The following is a 12388-nucleotide window of genomic DNA, read 5'->3' as shown; positions in this document are numbered from 1 at the left end:
AGTAATAGCAGGAGCTGACACAGGTATCATGCATGCTATAGTCAGCCATCAATCCACTGTTTGTATACACAAAAAACAGACACCCCACTGAGACGTTCAAGAAATAGGAGCGAATGCTATTTCAGACCTTGATTACATATTTTCAGTCAGTAAAATACTTAAAATAAATGGGGGGCTTAAGATGAACTAAAAGCTACATGGAGAAGTAAGGCTATAGCAAAGGGAGGAAGTAGGAAAAAGTCATAAAAAAGAAAATGATTTCTAGGAAAGGATATTGAAACAGTTACCAAAACAGCAGCGAGAATTAATAATTAGGAGAAACTAAAAAATCGAATTAATTGGATTAAAAAGTAAAAGTCAGGAGGAAGCACCCACAGAATTGGAGAATGAGATAACAAGGGGAAGACAAATGGTGGGTAAAAGGAGGTAGGAATAAAAACGACAGCGCGGAGCTTTTAGGATCAGAGGGAGGGTAGTATAGTTGTAGATAGTGGTAGCTTTACAGGATAAAAATAGACAGGCATGAGCAATGGGGAGGGATGCACAATATTTTTCAGCACTCCCTGAGGAACTGTAGAAACCCACCAAAAAAAAAAAAAAAAAAGCAACATGCTTTTCAGAAGCTGGTTGTAGGAAAATGTCATAATATGGGAGACACATTTTACAAAGCTAGTACAAAGCAAGCTATTTTGCTTACCTATAATGGCTTCAAAATCAGAAAAGGTGGGCCAGGAGATACTAGTGGATTTGTAAATTATTCTTGAATATAATATGATCTGGTAAGTTAGTCTACATGGGAAGAAGCAGTGTTCGTGGTATTCTCTAAGGAGAGGAGAGAGAGCAGGTTAGATCATGCAAATCATAAACCCATCTTCCTAATAAACATAGATGTGAATACCAGTACTAGGAACCTGGCAACTGGTCTGAAGCATTCACTGTGACAGATTAGTTCTTGGAGGTGTGTAGTAAAAAGCTGACTGCTAAGTGATACTGAAATGTATGGCTAGAGTGGACAGTGGAGATGAGTTCAGCCTTTGTACTATTTGATAAGGTGTGATGACCATTCCTCCACAGAATGAATTAATTTTAGTAGTAGATATGAGAGGGAATCAGCAGGTGAGGACAAAGGGTCAAAGCAGAACTAATGCAGATGCAGAGGGAGTTTGGTTATGCATCCAGTGAAAAAAGCACTTACAGACAGATTTTAATGGAGGTGTCTTTTGGGTTGTGTTCTGAAAGTAGGGAAAGAGGAGGCTTCTTTTAGGTGAGGGGGAGGGATTGCCAGAATTTCACTGCAAGAATGGAGAAGAAGTGGTTGGTAAATTGCAGTTTGGTTTGGGGTGTCTGGAGTGAGGGAGTTAATTGGAAAAGGTTATGTAGGTTGTTGAAGGGGGAGGTTTTATTATGGAGTTTGGCTGCAAGAGGTGTGAAGGTACCTGCTTGAAGTAGTTTGAAAAGAACCAACCCTAGGTAACCAATTGGCTTTGGAGAAGGTGATGCAGTGGTGTTCCTTGGAGGAGAGCAGGGAGATTAGAAATTAATGGGCAGATTTTGGTTTTGATGGACTTTACAGTGGATTACTCATACTCAAGGATTTCAACATAGCTTGGAACCAGACTTTACAAACTCTTGCTTTCTCCCAGCTAGTATCAGTTCTAATGTCTCAAGATCTCAGAACAGGATAAACAGCATAATTTTCTGGATTCTGAAAGAACAGCCACAAAAACTTTCTAACAGAAAATGTTATAAGAAAGTGGCAGTTAACCATCATTTCTACTTGTTCTGAAACTGAATCACTTAAAGGTGATTTCTGCACTATATACTGCACAGCATTTTACCCAGCTTGCATGAGGAATATAAATATGAAATACATACAAAATGCACTTAAAGCAAGTTTGTTCTCAATAACCATGATATTGTTTATGAAAACACACGCATTATGCTCAGGAAATATGCAAGTCCTGCAACTTTGAATGTAAATATTTCAGTATTCCGGAATATTCCAGAGATAAATTTCAAAATGCATTCAGTTAATGTCCATTCTTAAATATCCTCTTTTCTTCAGATTCCCTTTTGCTGATACCTTGTTTTTTTTCACAAAATTGCAAAGATAGTAAAGCAGCCTTTGGTCTGACTGTTCTTGCTACCAAGGCCTCTCCTGATTCCTTTTCTTTGAGATAACAACACATTAACCCTAGTCACAGAAATACAATTTACAAACATTTCCTGCAAAAAAAAAGCTGCATACATGGTTTATATCAGAATACATTGTGAGTCCATATTCAGAAAACTTTGCCGCATTATGCTAAGCAAATTTGCATAACTAGTGGCCCCAATTAGAATGTGTGCGTTTTAGAAAACCTTGCTACATGATGTGGGTAGGCCAGGTTACGTGGCAGACGAACTATATACTAATCACTATACGATAAAGTGCTGCATATGATAATGAGGCAAAATAAGATGGTGGATTGATTCAGAAACATTTAAATGCTGTGCAGTGACTCTGCCCTCACCTTAGAATTCAATTTAGCAATATGCCCATGTTCAGACTATATATGTCATGCAAATATGCTTAGACTTGCCACAGTTATTGAAATGTGTATCTGTAGGGGGTCCTCATTGCAGCTGCTTTGCCATGGACCCAAAAAATCATAAAATATTGATATAAGTATAAATATATATATATATATATATATATATATATATATATATATACAAAAATAGTATGCATATGTATATATATATATATATATATATATATATATATATATATATATATGTGTGTATCTTTATCTATCTAGCTATATAAATGAGAGTAATAGAGGTGATCAATCTTGTGCTTGGTCTACAGCTGTTTAGTAGATCACATATAGTCAATTAGACAAGTGGTCAACAAGTGTGTGAGACTGCACAGTTCTCGGTGTTGGGGAATATGCACTTTTCCCAATTTTGTGCAGTCTTGGAGTTAGTATATACAATCAGCAGGGAGTTTGTGGGGCAAGTCCCCCTTCCAAAAAAACAATGTTTTTTGATTTTTTTTTGGTTACATTTTGCAAGTACTGAGGTTGTTTCTCAGTGAATGAGTACCAGGGTGTCATCACTGTTTTTTTTTCAACCTTATATGGTCAATGACTTTACACTCTATTATCCATTTATTCTACCATCTCTAGCATGCCCATATAGATATAGATATAGATACAAATTAAATGTAGATACATCTATCTAAATCTATCAATCTCTCTGTCTCTCGCTATAGAGATATATGGGTGTAATACAAGTGGACAATAGAGGTACGACTGCTGAACCCTACACAAATGCACCTTATAAGCACTTACATGAGTGCATGGATCGTGCTATCCCTAACAGAACCAAGATGCTATTCTCCAAAAAAAGGAAGCCAATCTGGTGGTCCCCTGCCATAAACTCTACAACAGAAGAAAGAAACTGTTGCAAAAAAGAGTAAAATCCCATGATTGGAGGAACTCCTGGTCAGCCTCAGTAAGAAGCTGGGATCCCTCATAAAATCCTCCAAAGCCAATTATGAAAACAAAATCGCCACTGACTCTAAAGACAACCACAAAGCATTCTATAGCTATGTCAAGAATCTCAATGGCAACACTCAGATCTGCTCTGAGTTACAGCACAATGGCACTAAATTCACAGAGCCAACTGATATTGCCAACATCCTGGCAGATAGGTTCAGTGCTAACTTTACCCCCCCCCCATCCCCTAAAGGGCCCATCTCTATACCGGAAGAATGCAAAGTTCCTGTAATCACGGCTGTACAGGTAAAAAATACACTCTCCAAAGCCAAGAACACAGCATCCATGGGACCTGACAACATCCCAGACTGCGTTCTACATGAACTACAGAATGAAGTGGCACCCCACCTAAGCACCATGTTCAATCATAGCCTCACCTCAGGCTTTGTGCCCACTAAATGGTGCACAGTGAAGGTTATCCCACTCCACAAAGGGGGAGCCACCACGGACCCCGGTAACTACTGCCTCCATTAGCCTGACGAGCCTGGTCTGCAAGGCCATGGAATGTATGTATCATCATGGAACTTATCAACAAGGACATTGGTAATCTCCATACTCTGGACCCCACCCAGTTTGGGTTTGTAAAAGGCAGGTCATGTCTCCTAAACCTGATAGACTTCTTTGAAGCAGTCACCAAAGCCGTAGATGAGGGTAAGGTGGTTCACACAGCCTATCTAGATCTTGCCAAAGCTTTCGACACCATCCCCCACTCTGGAATTGTAGATAAACTCACTAAACTAGGTATAAATCCCTATGTCACAAGATGGGTTGCCAACTGGCTCACTGACAGAACCCACACTGTGAAAGTAGCATACTCCAAATCCGACTTCAGACCAGTGAGAAGTGGAATACCACAGGGTTCAGTCCTGGCTTCTCTCCTGTTTGGTATCTACTTCTCTGAAGTATAGGTTAATACAGAAGGTCTTTGACTAATGAAGTTCGCAGATGACTGCAAACTAGGAGCCATAATCGAAACTCCTAATGATATGGACATCTTACAAAAGGGCCTCACTGAGACAGATGCCTGGTGTCAAAGCCATGGCCTCAAGCTCAATGCCAAAACGTGCATTGTCATCCCCTTTGATAAAAACTCTGTACCCGTGAACTACCACATAGGTGGTAGTCTACTTAATACCGAAAGTGATATAAGAGACCTTGGGACACAGGTGGACAGTAGTCGCTCCTTTGATAATCACATTGCCACAGTAGTCAGGAAATCCTTCTATGTGGCACACCTCATCACAAAAGGTTTCTCATCCAGGAAAGAAGAGGTCATTGTTCCCCTCTACTTGTCACTCATTAGACCCATTATAGAGTACAACAATCCTTTTGGTATGTACCTCTCAAGACATCTACAACAACTGGAAAGGCCGTGGAAATACCTCACAAAGAGAATTACTGGCCTCAAACAGATGCCCTACGCAGACCGTCTCAAAAAACTCCAGCTTTACTATGTCACATATCGCCTACTCAGAGGTGATCTCTGCCTAACATACAAAGCTATGTCAATTCCAGAGCTATTGGACATGCTCCACTTAAAGAAATCTCAATCCCTCCAAGCTACAAGCTATAGGGACCTAAACCTTGTCACCACAATAAACAGGACATGCTGGAGGAATAGATTCCTGTCCCAGAGACTTCCCATACTCTGGAACAAACTACCTATCAATATCAAACAAAGCTCCTCATTAGCATTCTTCAAGAAAAATCTTGATGATTGGATGGGAAATAGGAAATTCACCCCGGGGATCACTTCTGTGGCTCTGCTCGACAGGGGCACAGATAAATAATTTTCTTGGGTGGTGAAAGCCAGGGTACCTTTTTGGCTAGACTTATATAGGCCCTAGGGCCAATAGCCTAGTACCTACTTATGAACCTATGAACCTATGACTATCACTTTATCTAATCAAAAGCTGTTGAAAAATGCTATAATAATATCTGGTCTGATGATATTCTTCAGCACATTTTGCCAGTTAGAACTCTGATAAAGGCAACACCTTTGAATTTTGATCACTAGTATGAGATGTCGTAATGATTTCTAAGTAATATTGCAGTTTGCTTTATTGCATTGTGATGGATTCGGCAAAATGGTAGTGTACGTCCAGTGTTTTACCCTTTATTCCTCTGTAGTTCAGCTATGGAGCTGAGTTGCTGTATGTACATTGGGGGGTTCAGTTTTTTGTTTGTTTTAATTATCATTATTATTATTTCTTTTTTCAGCATTCTGAGTTAGATGAATTGTGTCTAGACCAGTTGTGTTCAATTAGGTATGTTGAAATGACGTACACCTATATATATATATATATATATATAGAGAGAGAGAGAGAGAGAGAGATACACACACATATGCACACGCGCACACACACACACACACACACACACACACACACACACACAGACACATATATATATATATATATATATATATATATAGAGAGAGAGAGAGAGATATGCATATATATATATATATATAGACACACACACACACACACACACACACACACACACACACACACACACACACACACACACGTATGTATGTGTCTCTCTTTCACTCTTGATACACATATGCATTTATGTATGTTTGCAGTGTAATTGCTGTCCCTTGTTTGTGTGATGCAACTGAAGTGCTATACATACTGGACAACAGAATGTTTAGTTGAATGCTTGTTTTGGTGACTTACTGATGGTCAACAAAGGTAAGTGCTGGGAGTTTGTGTGAAGTCTGTATGTTTTAACGTTAGTGTAAGTGTCAGGAAAGGGGATGGATTTAGAGTGCATGCAATTGTGAGTTTTTAGGGTTAGGCTAAGATTGGGAGATAGTTTTATTGTGTGTGTGTGTGTGTGTGTGTGTGTGTGTGTGTGTGTGTGTGTGTGTGTGTGTGTGTGTGTGTGCATGTCTGAGGTGTCTTGCATAGCGGTAGTGTTATGGGAAGGGCTATTTGCAGATAAGCTGCACATTAGGGTTAAGGTCATGGTTAGGGTTAGGATTACAGTTAGAATGCATTGCTAGAGTGGGGAGGGGGGATTTACCTCTCCATACAGGCATAGTTCAAGACTTTGACCCCCCACTCCACCTTTGTAATATGTTCTAATCCCGTCCTTATTGCTAACTCTAATGTGCAGCTTACCTGCACATTACAGTTAGCAATAAGGACAGTTCCACTATTCACACAAATTTTAGCTGAATGTGGTTGGGTTAAGGGAACCACATCAGAAAATAAAATTTGTTTCCTTTTTTGATTTTTTAAAGTAAAAAGGGAAGGCACAGTTGTCATCAGCTGCACAGGTCAGGAAGTGAGCTAGCACTACCAGAATAAACCAGATGAACCTCCACCCTGGTTAGAAGAGTGTGCTGTAAAGCTTTCTTAGTGTAATGAGGCTCTCTGCCTATTGTTGTGTAAATTCATCCCTCCGGGTGTAATGAGTATGTCAATTAGGGCTCATCTCATTACTGTTTCTGAATCGCTCAGTATGTTCAAACAGAGAACCTGATAAACATTGTAAATATTACTATATGATGCTTTGCACATGCCTGAGCAGTTACAGAGGGAGCAGTGTACCCACAGTGCACATGGGAGACTGGGAGTGAGGAAACTGTCATCATTAACCATCTGAAGATGGAGTCTTTGTAGAGTAGATATTCTCCACAGCAAACATAGGGATGGAGCATCGCCATGTTTCACACCTTAAAGTGCCATTTGTAGCAGAATACTGTGCATATATTTTGTTTTTTCATCCATTAGACAAATGAGTTGCCCTTCAGTGCCCATAACTGCATGGAGGCTGAGACATGCAAGAACTGTTTTGGGCACCAATGGCCTGATATTTTCCTGAGATCTTTGAAGGAGAGAGAATTATGGCAGGCAAAGGTGAGGATAGTGCTCCTTTTAGAGCACAGAGGTAGTGTGAAAAGGAATCCAAGATTTTTCTAGACATTCTCCATTAGCATTACAGCTGGAGGTTGCTGCGGGAGGGCTATTTTGGGCCACAGTATAAGGCAGATGCCCTGAATAGTACAGCCAAGGCTGTCACCTGTTCTGTTGGCATCCCACCCATGTGATAACAGTGCTGTCACCAGTACCGTAACGTGAGTCAAAGCAAGCCTGACCTTCTTGTCCAGTGGGAGACTGAAGTTAGGGTACCATCACCACCTCAGTATTGTATGTATACCATCTTTTTGTTTAACACATAACCTAATACTGTATGCCACCATCCAGTTTCTCAGTATTCCCTGTTTATGCCTCTACCCCCTGCAGAGATGGAATAGATTAGCAAGGGGCAGAGGATTTCAAGGGTCAGTATACTGTACATGCTGTCATGAAAAATGTCTCTGTTCACATAGAAATGTCTGTAGCTATTAGAAATAATTCTGTACAACATTTATATAGCAGAACCACATCTGTCAGTACAGACATAGTTTAAGGGTAGTAATATCGCTGTGAAATCTTAGAAGTGCGCATCTTTCATTTGTTTCCTGATTTCAGTCGGTAAATGTGCTACATTTTCCCTATATGTGTTTTATAACCCATTTTAGTCTGACTGCTTCTGTGACTCCCTTTGTTAGGGAACTGAGGGTGTACTGCCATGTAGACTGAGTTGATGGGTTGACTATCCTGAGGGTATTATATGTTCCTTCATTAAGGGCATTAACATTATAGTACAGGGCACTGAGCACATTCTGATGTTCTCAGGAATGGTGTAGGTCACTACATCCTTTTATTTTAGTGTATCTCACCTATCCTGCCTGTTTCACATTATTCTACATTCAAATATTGTCATACCCACCTTCTACATTGTGTTTTGCAGCCCTGCTTTGGTGGGCAGCTCTCTTTGCACTTTTCTGTCTATTTTTGTTGTTTCTGTTGCTAAAATGAAACCTCTACTCCAGACTTAGCCATCCCTGACAATTTCTCTTTCGTGGAACATTTCTCTGTATGTACATTGATTTACATTACAACAACATTACCAACATAGTTTTTCCATCTGTGCTCATGGACTTTAAATGACAACCAAAGATGCTCATACACATTCAGTATTTACCTCGGCTACTCGTATTTTAATCTGGCTGCAGGTTTGTACTGCAACTATGTTAACAAGCTGTTCTTCCCATGCAATGGCCTGGTTGCATGCATAAGTTATAAACAACAAAGGTCATTGTGCTCAGAGTGTAAATAGTGCTTTACCACAGTCACAGGCACAGCGCTTCCGAATCCCCAACTACGTGTGTTAATTCTTTACAATCATGAATAAAAAGGCAAGGAGCAACCTACAAAAATAACACATAATTAACTTACTATTTACAGTTTATATTCTCCTTTCAGCTAACATTGCTGAACCATCTCAGTCATTATCGACCAACAGGTAGCCACTATCTAGAAAAGTAATCCTCTGCCATTAGTCTCTAAAACAATATTCATAAGGACTATAGTGAAGTCAAGGAAAATGAACTGTTAGTAATAAATGTGAATTGCATAAAACACGCAAACTACATTCACTGTTTCTAAACAAATATCAAAATCTGTTTTACTGAACATACTAGATAAATATGCACAATTACATCATGTCATCATAAAGTGCAACCTACCCTGTATAATTTTCAACAATCGTGGTTGACAGAGACAATGCTTGAACAAAACATGAGAGACCAGGTAACACAGTGTCTGTTAACTGATACCAGGAAATGAGGAATAAATAGTGATGATATATTTATTTATTTTATTATTTATTTATTTTAGGTTCATAGGTTCATAGGTTCATACTAGGCTATCTGCCAGAATGTTTGGGCTTTCGCCACCCATTTTAAATTAATTTTTATGCTGTGCCTCTGTCTAACAGTGACACAGAAGTGATACCCGGGTTAAACCTACGATCTCCCATCCACTCATCAAGATTCCTCTTGAAGAGAGTCAATGAGGGACTCTGCCTAACCTGGACTGGGATTTTATTCCAGAGTGAAGGGAGCCTCTGGGTTATGAATCTGTCCCTCCAGCATGTCCTATTTATTTCAGTGCTGAGGTTCAAGTCTCGAGCAGTAGCTCGATGATGGGATTTTTTTTTTTTTTTCAAAACAGGTTTATTGTTTTAACATATAAGGGAAATATCATAACAATTTTATACAAGTAATTAAAAATAGGTATTATTATAATATTCAACAAAACAACTAAAGTATTTACAAAGACATCCACTACAATCAGATCAATTAATTAAACTAAAATACCATGCTATTGAAATTAAAATTTTTTAACAAATTTTGTAAATTATCCCATACAATAAAATAAGATGTTTTTCTGTTTGTTCTAGTCCTAATTGTGTTTATTTCCATATGGCACACTATATTCATAACATTTTTAAATTCATTGAATGAAGGAGGTGTATCTGAAATCCAATTTCTAGTTATTATTTTCCTAGCCACTGCTAGAATAGACCATAACAAGGGAAGCTTAACCTCTTAACACTTTGAGGTACAGGTGTGTTGAATAATATAAGAGATTTAGAAATAATGAAATTATCTGTAAAAAGAGCCTGCAAAATTCATTAATTGACTTCCAGTATTCTTTCAATTTTATACAGTCATAAAACATATGAGACCAGTCAGCATTAATTTCTACATTACATCTCTTACATAGATTATCTTTATTATTTATTTTATTCATCATCAAAGGTGTATAAAAAGATCTATGTAAAATTTCCATGTATAAAGTCTCCAGACAATGGAAGACGTAGTTCTATAAGCAGATTCCAATATATATTGTTTATCTTGTTGATTTGGTGGGTCCCCATTAATAGAAGTGAAATAATTCCAGTATGAATCTACACTGTAAAAGTTTCTTGTCTGATAACTTTATGTATGTATGAAAGTTTACCTTTATCAGAAACTTTATGTTGTAAGTTTAATATCAAGTAATCAATCAGTGTTGGAATAGATTCTTTAACAGTTACAGACATTAAATCTATTTTATTAATGAGATGTTGTCTAAAGGTCTGAACCTCTAACCAGCAAGTTTCTCTTAGATCAAATTCTTGTTTTAAGAAATCTAGATTTTTAACTTTATTATCAGATATCAACTGATACCAGTACTTTAGATCATTATCTATAGCTAAATGAGTTCCTTCAGAAGTAGATGACAAAAGCATACCCTGAGTATACATTATAGGAAATACAATAAAATTCCATTCCCTATACTTAGGGTGCATGAATATAAAGTTACGATAACTAATAATAATATTTAATGGGTAACAAACCATATGTTTAGGTGTAATAGGTGAAGTACAAAATTCCTTTAGTAACCATAACATGGAGTTATTTACAATCATATTTTTATGTGTTAAGGAGATTTTCATGAAGTGTATACTAATTAGCTCCCAATAATCTTTCCATTTTGTGACATACAATAGAAGAGATAGTATATAAATTAAAGTCTGGAAAAAACCCCCCTTGAGACCAGCTATTAGTATGTTTCTTTAATGCAATCCTAGGTCTATTAGGTGCCCATAAGAAATTTAACATTAGTGTGTTCAGTTTCTTGATAATTATTTTTGTAGGTGGAAGTATTATTGATTGTATTAAGTATAAAATCTTGGGGAATATTATCATTTTAATAATTGTAAGTCTCTCCTCCATAGTAAAAAACATATTATTCCAGGTATTAAAAAGATTTTGTATATTAAGAAAACAGGTATTATAATTATTATATATAATAGATTTAATATCTTTAGATAGTATTATACCTAAATAACTTATCTGACCTGAATTGGGTATATATTTAGTAAAATCACTAATGAGAATATTTTATATATAGGTAGTATTTTAGTTTTTCTTCATTGAATATTAAACCAGAAATACTTTTAAAATTCATCATGTTATCAAACAGAGACTGTATAGAAGAATTAGATCCTGCTGATGTAATTAGAACATCATCTGCAAAAAGTTGAATTTTGGATGTTGTATTTTCATCTATTTCAAAACCCTCTATGTCAGTACTGTTTCTGATCAAATTAGTCCAAGGCTCCATTACTAAAGTGAATAATAGTGGAGAAAGTGGACATCCTTGTTTTGTACCTTTAAGAATGGGTATTTTTTGTGAAACATATGTTCCTACCTTAATATAAGCCAACATTCCTTTGTATAAATGTTCAATTAGATTTACAAATGCATCCGAGAAGTTTGTGCACTTCATTAAGGTAAACAGATAGTCCCAACTTACTGAATCAAATGCTGAACTTATATCAAGACTAATAAGTGTTAAATCTTTTTCCTATTTGCAAAATCTATTAATGTTAAAGTTCTTCTTATATTATCAAAAGTATTTCTATTTACAATGAAGCCTGTCTGATCTATATCTATAGGAATGATTGTCTTCAATCTATCAGTAAAGATATTCATAAACATTTTATAATCAACATTAAGTAATGAGATGGGCCGATATGAAGAACATCTAGTTGGATCTTTATTAGGTTTTAAAATTGAAATAAATGTATATTGCCAAGATGGGGGTTATTAACTCAGTTTGGGCCAAAATAAAACCTTATGTATTAATGAATATGTATTTTAGAAAGGATTTTATATATCTCTGGTATAATACCATCATTACCCGGTGCTTTGTTTGATTTAAGCTTATTTATTTGTGTAATAACATCTGTATATGAAATACTCTTGTCCAATAGTTTAATCTGTTGTTTATTAAGCTTTTTATTCATATTTGTGGTTATAAACTCCTTTATTTTATCTTTAGGTTCCATGTTAATATTATTATGGTTAATTTTGTGAAAGTGATTTCTAAATTCATCTAGTATTTCTGGTATACTAGAAACATTCTTCTTTTCCTTAGAGAAAAGATTTCTTT

General features: G+C 36.8%; 1 protein-coding gene across 1 annotated transcript in view; it reads left to right on the top strand.

Annotated features, from left to right (window-relative positions):
• LOC122788632 (guanylate cyclase 2G-like) overlaps window positions 1-12388 on the top strand; it is a 699012-nt gene that overhangs the window by 590570 nt on the left and 96054 nt on the right.

The sequence above is a fragment of the Protopterus annectens genome, chromosome 14.part0 (assembly GCF_019279795.1).
Source record: "Protopterus annectens isolate FY-2018-M chromosome 14.part0, PAN1.0, whole genome shotgun sequence".
Lineage (NCBI taxonomy): Eukaryota > Metazoa > Chordata > Ceratodontiformes > Protopteridae > Protopterus > Protopterus annectens.
The sequence above is the reverse complement of the archived record's forward strand: the minus strand, read 5'-3'. Positions and strand labels throughout refer to the sequence as shown.